Source organism: Cebidichthys violaceus, unplaced genomic scaffold, assembly GCF_023349555.1.
Source record: "Cebidichthys violaceus isolate CVI_PGR_0920_01 unplaced genomic scaffold, fCebVio1.0.p SCAF_1, whole genome shotgun sequence".
Classification (NCBI taxonomy): Eukaryota; Metazoa; Chordata; class Actinopteri; order Perciformes; family Stichaeidae; genus Cebidichthys; species Cebidichthys violaceus.
In genome coordinates this window covers 8,134,136-8,144,595 of record NW_027176262.1, presented here as the reverse complement: position 1 = coordinate 8,144,595, position 10,460 = coordinate 8,134,136, and positions in this window count along the sequence as shown.

Here is a 10,460-nt window from a genome sequence, read left to right as displayed (position 1 = left end):
TGTTTGAGTGTCTCACACTTCTAGTACACTCACTCCTCAGGCTGCGTGTGGGCACAATTTCCCTGAACAAACTCATAAACATAACTTTATGATGTTTCCAAGCTCATTTCAGGTTTTAATAAGTGTGACACTGCCTTTTGTCCGTCCTCTGAAGGAGGTTTCACTCTCCCATTCTTCACATTCTTCTGTCTCCTCAGATCTTTCTTTTATTGCGTTGTTGTGCTCCGGCCTCTCGTCTGCCAGAATGTGGCAGCCCTCGTCTCTTCAAAGTGCCCACATCAATAACAAGATAACTAGCTGCTCTCTGCTTATGTGGCTGGCGATCATTTTGCAGCTTAAGAGCTGCAGAGAATTGGAGGCAAAATGGATGCTGTGAAGAATGTTAATGTGTTGAATGAGAACACTGCCTCCCTCTGGCAAGAAGAGCTACAGCCTCTCGCTTTGAAGTTTCTTTTTTTTTTTCAAAGAGGCCTTTTCATGTTGTCATAAACATAACTCTTCATGATGAGAATCATTACTTTCTATGTTGCAGGAGGGAAACAGATTGTGTGTGCTGCCGTCATCGGCTTGTTTGGGCTAAAATGAAACACTGATGCACCAAATGGATATCGATGAGCGAATTCTAGTAATGGTTTGCATTGAACAGATGCAACATTGATCAGCCACAATCCTTTGACATAATCTGACCACAATACTGATAATCATCACTAAAGCTTTATAACACCAAGTAAACAAAGCCTTCTGCACCCGTCTCTTCCAGCTCACTGTACACAAGCTCCGGCGTTTTGATGCCTCTTTGTCTCGTGCCTCTGCTGAGCGAACACTCTCAATCGCTCTCCGCTGTGCTCTTGTGTCTGACCCACTTCCAGGAGTGCATCGGCACAGAGGGGCCCTGTGGGGGCCCAGAAAGAGGCCACCCCCATCAGCCTACGTCTCTGCTCCACCGAGGCGTCAGTCAGTCAAGTCAGTCGGCTCACAATACAACTCTGTTAGCGCTCCAGCTGGCCGCTCTTCATCCTCCAAGTCCCAAAACCGCCCGTCTATCCACCCGTCAGATGCCCACACGCTTCAGGTCTGGCTGGGGTGGGGAGCAGGGCCAATATTGGCTTCTGATCAGATCGTTCTTATTCGCTCGCTGTCTCTGCCTTACTCTCTTTTTCTCTCTCGGCTGTTGCTCCCCAAGCAGGGGGGGCCCGGGCCTCTTGGAGGGAGTACTGTAAACGTGTGTGTAGCATATGCGTGAAATGGACCAGGACCTGTACACATTCTTTATGCCTCTGGCTTGACTGATAAAGCACACTTTACATTGTGTTGTTCAATATGGTGAAACAATACTTGTTTTAAACATTCAACAAATAGTATGTTGTAACCGTGAACAGTAGCCAGGCAGATACAGTAGTGGTATAAAATAAAACCTATGTGCTGCTGAGTGAGCAGTGATTGTTATAACCACTGCTAATTCAGCACAGGCTTTATTTTGTGCACACAAAGCAAACATTATTTTCAGTCTTCCCTCTTTTAAGTTTCAATCGGTTTGGCATGACCACTCTGCGTTTTTGTCAAACTTTCTTCCGTTATATTACATCCATTACAAACTGAACAGGAAAGTAAAGACTTTCTTGTTGCTGAAAGATGACAAAAGAATGAGCAAGAAAAGCCAAATTTAGAAATAACATGGGGAACTCTTTACGGGTCCTTTTATTGCCTAATAATTTCACAATACATTCCTTGGTTTTCTGGAAATAACAATGTTGTTATCACATTTGTATCTGTCTTTCTTTTCCCTGTAATTAGTAAAACATTACAGAAAACTTTGCAGAAAACTATTGGGACATTATTAGGAAAATACAGGCCAAAATAACAACATGCAGAGAAAACTAGTTCCAAATCTAAAGTGCTGAAGGTAATGTATCTCCCAGACCTGAGGATGGATGATAAAGAGGATGTTAGAATAGTCCTTTCTGAAATACAAACTATTTCCTCTGGTCATGTCCAGATCCCCTAAAAGCTTCATATGATTTAAGATTCCTGTCATATTGAAATGTGGACTGGAATGAGGAGAAAGAAGCAAGGGGAGGGGGGGCTCTGTGGCTGCTTGTCACAACCTACTCCAGACTCTCAGTTAACCAAAGCCCAGAGGATTCCGTGCACATCACTATTGTAATATACTCACAGATGAGATGATGCCCTGAATCCCTGGGGGACAGGAAATGTCTGGACTGAGATCCAGGAGGAGCCGGTTTGTCAGGAACGAGGGATAAGAGTCTGAGGGAACAACGAGCTGAAACACTGAAACAAAGCCTGGAGCCCAAATGCCAATGACTCTGACTGTTCTGATACGTTCAAATTCTGCTATCTGCACACCTGTTACTGTTCAGAGGTTAATACAAGAAAACATTGCTTAAGATGTAAACAACTTGCTGAAGATATAACTTTTCTGAAAACACATGGCCTGTTTTGATGTGTTCCGACAAGCTGTACGTGATGTTTCACACGTGAGACTGACATTTGTATCTATTAAAACTATATCTTCACGAAAGAATTAAGGTTTCAGATATAAATCTGAATTAAAGGTAAGGTAAGCAGAGAATGTGAGGAAACGCTAGCGGCTACACTAATGACAGCAACAACTCCAAAAATGCATACCACTCACATATCTGTCAAATATGAAGCCACATCAGCAGCCGATTAGCTTAGCACATAGAAACAGGGAGAAACATCGAGCCTGGCTTGTTCCAAAGGTAACTACATCACCTCTAAAGCCCACTAATCCATATAAAAGTGTAAAATTACATTTTGTGGTTGTGCAGAAAAGTAAATAATCATATTTTCCCTCTTTTTTTGCAAGTGTACGTTCTCATGATAATTTCACTATTTTGCTATACTGAACTAATCAATCAGTATATCCGTAGATATACTGGACGGGATCATGTAATCTATCCCGCTCTTGTGTATAGGAGCAGCAAATACTGTTTATCTTCTGCTTCAAAAACTGATTTTAACAGTTCAAAGCCATAAAAGTAATGGAGTATAGCAGGAGCAGTGAGGAGACAAGGGAGATAGAAGAGGAAAGTAGAAAGGAATGCATGTGGAGGGGAGGAGGAAAGGATGAATAGGTGACAGGAGTGAAGACACGGCTCATCTGGTCAGGCATCTTGCACCCAGATGTTGAGGGAAGAGTTTAGTAATCCAGCTCTGTCACATCCTGCTGGCCGGGGCCAAAATAACAGCTCAGAAAATAAACAACTGACCAAACTGTCTCATGGGTTGAGAATGAGGTCACAGACACAAATAGATAGATAAAAAGAAGAAAAAAACACTTTTTCCTAAATGATCTGATATGAACCATTGAAGACTTGTGTTCTGCTGTTGTTACCTTGTTTGTCCACTTGGTGTCGTCATAGCTCAACATTTAAAACCAGTGCTCTGCACGCTGTCTGAAGGGGGATTGACCTCAATAAAATTGATATAATCAAAGTGCTGATAATGATGCTTTTCCCAGACGCCAGCATTTCTAAAAGTTGAAATAATTGCTGAATTTATTACAGTTGGCTACTGAACCTATACTCTGAAGAACAGTCTGTATTTCTATTGCTAGGAGTGTAAAACAGTGAGATTTTGGATTAAAAAAGCTTTTACATTTCTTTGTTTTCCCTCCTTACCTTATTACAATGTAACCTCTTTATCCTTCCTCGAAGTGGAAGATTTTAAAATAGAATTACTGAGATAAAACAAACATGATCTGTATGAGCAGCATCTCTTGGAAGTAATCTAAACATCAGTTTAGTGCTGAGAGGATGTTGGAGATTATTCGATCCCTTTTCAGCCACTACAGGCTTTCCTTATTGAAAATGTCATGACTTCTGGATGGATGCCCCTTCGCATTTGTTTTCCTTCAACACATGTCAAAGCCTTTGAGGGGAGCACAAAGATGAGATCACTGAGCATTGAACTCATATCGTTGTGGCAGATCACGAAACCCAAGATTATCCTGTTTTTAATCCAGAAATTCAGCAGCCAGAATCTGATCGGGACAATCCCTTAAGTGAAACAATTGTTGCCTATACATACAAATATAATCTTCAGTCTGGAGGCCATGCTAACATCAGCATTGGGCCTAAGCAGAGATGAAACTGAATGAGGACATTATACTGTGTCCTTTGAGGTTGTGGGCTACCTGTGCGGCTCAGCTGGTTTCATCCTGAGGCCCCAAAGCTCCACAGATTGTTGTGAAGATATAAGATGGAAGCACATCTTCTCAACACAGGGCCGACCTCACAGCACCATTTTATCGTTTCATCTGATTATGTGTGTGTTTGTGGGGAAAGGATTCATAACCTTAATCCAAAATAGAAAATGGATCTTCATGTTTGTCATCAGTGATAGGATATTAAGAACTGTGTGCCACACATTTCAAAAAAAGGAAGGCTGGGAGGAGAGCTGGCCATATTGAGATAATGTTATAGCTTTATATGTTCTCTCTGTGGTGTTTGTGGTGACTTGAAATCACTAGCATGCTTATGTGTAGAGCAAATACAAGAGACGTAATCTGTTTTCTTTGCTGACATAAAACAAAGAATTAATGTTAAAAATCGACTTGAAATCAGGTTGCGTATCGTATTGTCACACAAGAGATCCTCTTTTTGTGTCTTTTCACAGTCGGCTGCTCATCATGCTGTTTTGATGAATAAGAAATACAGATTACAAGAAACAGAAATAATTTCCTTATGTTCGAAATTCCCAGTAAACCTAATTCTGTTTCAAGAGTTTTGGAATGAAACTGAACAACTGCCTGATTATCATAATCAGACCAGGAGACAAAATAGTTTACAATCTACTGGCACTCTGGTTCTGCATCAGCTGCTAATTGTTGTGGGTTTGCTGTGAATGTTAGATTTTCCTTTTATTACAATACTGTCATCATCGTGCCACAGAATATTTGAGGGACTCAACATTTAGTTCAGTTGTTGCATACCAACAAAATAATCACTTTTACCTGATAGAATAATGAGATTCTTAAATTATTTTAATGTACAAAAAAGCAATGTAAGGAACACTAAAATTGTATTAAAGAGCAGAAGCTAATATAGCCAAACAGAAGCTAATCAGGTAGTAGTGCTCCTTATTGCCCAGGTAAATTGTGTTCATTTTTCCTCATGATGCATGCATGTGCAACTGAGAGTTTTTTAATCGCCCATGCAACTTTCTGTTCTATTAAAGAAAGCATTTAATCATAACAACATATAATAATGCTGCACCTAGACCAAATTACTAGCTATCTAACATGATCAGGTGACTTTTGAGAGAATATTTTACTTTGTGTCGAGCATGCAGATGGCCTTTGGTTTCTAGGTATTGGGTTATCCGTTATGTTCCTCGTTTCATTCATTTGTTCAGTGTTTCCTGTTTTATTTTGACATACTTACCTTATGTGTCATGTCTGGTTTTACTTACATATTGTGCGTTTTCCCGCCTTTGTGATTGTCTGCCCTGTCCTAATTTGTTCCACCTGTCGGTTCCTTATTGCTCCTTGTGAGTTCCTATTTTTTCTCCTTGTGATTGTTTTTCTCCCAGTGTTTTGGGTTTCCAGTGTATTTCTTGTGAACAACCTTTTTAGATTTGCTTTGCTGTATACCGGCCTGCTGGACCAGCTGCATCTTTGGACTCTGTAAGCTTTTCTATGATTGTTCTCTGCCTGCTGCCTCCTGCAGTCGTCCTCTGAATACTGACTGTTAGTGGTGATTTAAGTTGGTTCTCAATAATTCAACACTTGAGCAAATAACGCGATTCCCAATACATTCCATTTACTCGACAGAACTGATGATGTCTCCTTCATGTTTCTCACAGCGTCACTTAAATTCTACCTATACTGTATATGAGCAGCACATTCAATTAGGATTGTGGTTCTGAAGTCTCAGAAGCAACAAGGTGACAAGATAGTAATGACTGAGCTCTATGTGACTGTTTCACAATGACTGATTGGTTGATTGCCCTCTGGGAGGTCGTTTTGACTTCGCAAAACAACTCAGGTGATTGGTCAAATTACGGCAAGCGTGGGGACGCCAGAACCTGCGGCTGAGCATCGCAGCGCTGTCAGATGTAATAACGTCGCTCATCGTCTGTCAGCACACTTTATCGAGGATAATCACCTTGTCTCGTCTCTTCACTACATATGGACGGAAAAGGTCACAGGTCACTCTGTCTAGATGAGCGGGGATGACTCAAATTCTTCGCTTCTGAAATGAGAAACAACCTTAGGACCCTCGCGCCTGTCAGTCCTTCTGCGTTATTGACGGTTACATAATGTCACATTAGTATTAAGAACAATAGATGCTATATTATGTGTTTTATATGTGAAACACTGACAGTATTGAGTCAGTGCAGTTTTTTTTTGTATTGCTTTGTAATAATTATTTTGATAGGACAATGTGTGTGTGTATGTGTGTGGGGTGACCGTGGCTAAGTGGCGAGCAGGGCCGCCTTTCAATCAGACGGATGACGGTTCGATCCCCGTCTCCTGCTCTACTAGTCTCATGTCAATGTGTCCTTGAGCAAGACACTTAACCCCAAAATTGCTCCCGTAGCTGTGCCTACGGTGTGTAGATAGATACTGAATTGTGAGTTGCTTTAAAATGACGGTAATGTAATGTTATTTAAAATGTTACATAGTCTCACTTTATGTAAAAGTAGCAACTATATATATATTATATACATCGTAAAATAACACAATATTTTATCTGGAACATAAGTATAGTATGTATGTCGCCGCACATGTCACTATGACAATATGGGAATCCTGTAACAGTTACATAACTGTTGGTTTCAGTCAGGTCAATTGGGGAAATTCTTCCCCGTTCAGCTCTGCTTTTGTCTGGCTTCGTGAATCATCATGATTGAATGATGAAGATATGCCAGTGAGGGATTTTATGAACCTGTTTTTCTTCATCATGGTCAGCTAATGCAATGCCTTCTGGAAAGAGCAAAGCATGTTGGTTGCTTTGTGCAAAAAATTAATAAATAATAATCATCTTAATGACCCCTGAGCGTAACAACTCTGCAGCCTGATGAATTATCTTGTGGCGGGAGCTTTTTGCAGGTGGTCTTGTACAGTTTCAGTGATACGAAGCGCAGCATCTTCTCACAGAGTGATGCTTTATGAAAACTGAAGAGCCGTCTTTGAAAAAAGCCACCTGAGAACACTGGGAGCTGAACTGAGGCTCACATTACTGCAATCCATCTGGCTCAGAGAGATGCAGCTCACACAATCGGCCAGTTTGGTGTGCTCAGACGTGTCCAGGGATTCTCCCTTCAAAGAAACAATACTTTCAGTAAATAGAATGCCATGCCTTGTGTTGCGGAAACCTTAGTCCATGGCGATAAAAGCCGATTAAGTGTCAGCCACAGCTTCAACCTGAGAAAGATGATGCATGGTCCCAGGTGACTGGACAGGCTCCTGGTCTATGTTATTCAGCCATGTCGCCACAGTGGTGATAATAACCCTGTGCATGCATTTAGGTCATGTAGATCTTGACTGTAGTAAAGCATCCTTCTTCTTAAACCTCCTCAGCGAGCATTTCCCCCTCACTGTGAAGATCTCTGACAAATCTGTCGCAGCAAACGGTAAAGTTTCTGCTGGGAGACACAGCACTGGGTATCTAAGAATGGAGCCAGTGACAGAGAGACACTTAACCAGCTTAGACAAGGTCCTCAGCCACAGCGAAGTCCATCACCAGTGATAACACTTCAGCCTGAGACATCTGACACAACTAGTCAGACAGCAATTATTTGTTGGTTTTTTTTGGGGGTTTTTGCTGCTGGTCAGTGTTACACTTGTGTTAATGGTTTCAGTCCATCTACTGTATTATAATTACAACAAACATCACATTTAATTTCATGAAATTGTTACTGGTCGACATATTGATTTAGCTTTTTCATTTCATGGAACTTTAAAATTGCATTTGATGTGTTTTTCAGAAGTAGCATTTGCATAGTGATTTCCATTTCTACACTCTTAAAATATTAATTTTTTAAAAATTGAACAGCATTTATAACTGTTAATAACTGTTTTATTTATAACTGTTAATAACCCTCTATGGCATGTCTTCTAAAACAAAGAATATTAAACCAAAGTGGAGTCATCCTTTTCTGGGTGCTTCCAACTAAACTCACAATAGTCCTTCAGTTAACCCTCTGATCAAGAGTCCTGACATGTGGCCACTTGAATCAGCTTCCTCTCTTATGCTCAGCATGTCCAAATGAATCCGTTCAAATTTCTCCGGGCACTCTTTCCAAACCAGAACAGCTACATCAGCCTCCAGCCAAGACACCCAGGATCACTTAATCAACCTCCTCTGATTTGCAATATTCTCAGTCATTAGTGTTTGCTCAGGAAGTTTTTGGGGGGGTCTGCTGAGCCCTGAGGCTAAAGTAGATCCATGCCAAAGTCTTCATCACACCAAATACATATGTTATATGTAAAAATGACCTTGGCATTTAATTGCTTTTGAATTTTAACTCTCAGAAATGTCAGTCCCAAAGGAGGAGAAAGTTGCTAAGCATGGGAGACCTTGTAAGAATGTTCCCATTAACTGTCACCAGAGAGGACATTCTGTTGGTCTGTAACCAGACACCTTGTCAGTTGTCTTTATACTTAATTCAAGGACATTTGTGTGTGTGTGTGTGTGTGTGTGTGTGTGTGTGTGTGTGTGTGTGTGTGTCTGGACCGCCCCCCCTCTGGGTTATCTAGGCATGCCTGTCAACGTGTCACATCCCACCACAGCTCTGTTCTTAGAGAGGCAAAGCTGCAGGTGGTGCAGCTTTGCCTCTCTAAACTCTCCAGGAAGTAAGTGTGTGTGTGTGTGTGTGTGTGTGTGTGTGTGTGTGTGTGTGTGTGTGTGTGCGTGTGTGCATGTGTGATATTACAATATTGAAATATCCTTTGCATTATGTGCACTTGCGGGGAAATGACCCAAACCAGACGCACGGCAATGCAGATGCATTGATATTTCAGCCTCTACAAAATCAAGCGTGATTAGAAACATGCATATTTAAGTCCATACACAACTACAACACATCTGTACTCAAATAAACCATTTCAACACCTCTTACTCCTCTGTCATGGACCAACAGAATAGAATTTTCTCCCTAAAACTGCTGTCGTCCTTGAGGAGTTGCAGTTGTTCCCCTTGACATTACATATGACTATTTAATGAGACATTGTCCTTGGACTCTTCTCCGGGTGTCACAGCCCGCTCAACACGCTAATAAATAAGGCATGGAAACTGATGCAGGGGAGCAGACAATGACATGAAAATAGAGAGGTAGCACTTGAACCAAATAGACTTTTCTCATAAATAGAAAATGTCTATGTGGATAATTCAAGGTGTACAGGCAAAGATAAATCTCCCATCAAACAGGGGAAGGTAATGAGATACTTCCACAGATACACGGGAAGCTAAACCAGAGCTCTTGAGCCACTATGGGTTTTTAGCAGCAGATGTCTTGTTTGTGATGCATCCCAGCATTTGGCTGTATGAGCCGTATCTCCTCCAGAGGGGCTGTGAAGTAAATATTTAATGTATACATGCATATTTTTGCACGGGGCTATCGAAAGTGGGAAGAATGACATGACAGAGATCCCTTATTTAAACCTGCAATGACATGTGTACCGGCCAATATTTCTTCATGAGAGAAAGTAAAATAACTACAACACATTTTTGTATGTAATATAGACTGTAATTAAAGCTTTGTGTGGGATATAAAATAAAGGACATCTGACTACTTGGCACTCGTTAAATCAAGTTTCTCAAAGGAATAGTTTGAGATTTTGGGAAACACACTTCTTTCTTTCTTGCACAAAGTTAGAGAAGATTGATACCACTCTCCATGAGAGTTAGTTTTATGTTTGTTGGAAGACTCCACTCCTCCGTTTCAAATACGTATTTGATAATATTGGATTCCTTTTCTCCCTCCTTCCTCCTTCTGACCTTTCTCTGTGGTTACATCACAATTCCCCATCAGTGCTCTGACATTTCCTCCCCTTACCCTCTGTTTTTAATTAGAGGCCTTGTGGGAGCAAACAGCAAGGCCAGGAAGTTCAGAGGCCAAAGCAGACGGTTGGCCTGCGATCGAACCGTGGCGGCGTTGTTGAAGGAAAAGAGGAGCATCACTTCGGTCGCCTCGGTCTGAGAAACTCTGTGATGTCCTCAGTGGACGGGAGACCGCTATAAGACCTAGAGACGCAAAGACCACTGTTTGAGAAAGCAGCATGTCCAAAACCTCTCTCTGTGAAAGCGATTCAACATTTAAGTCCCATGTGTAGTCTGTTTGCAGAGGAGAGAGATTAATGATAATGAGCTATAAAGCAATGAGGCTAATCTATATGTATTATCACCCACCTGGGAGTGCCTCTGTGAGCTATTACTTTTAGCAAAGTCTCTGTAAACCACACAGAACACAAC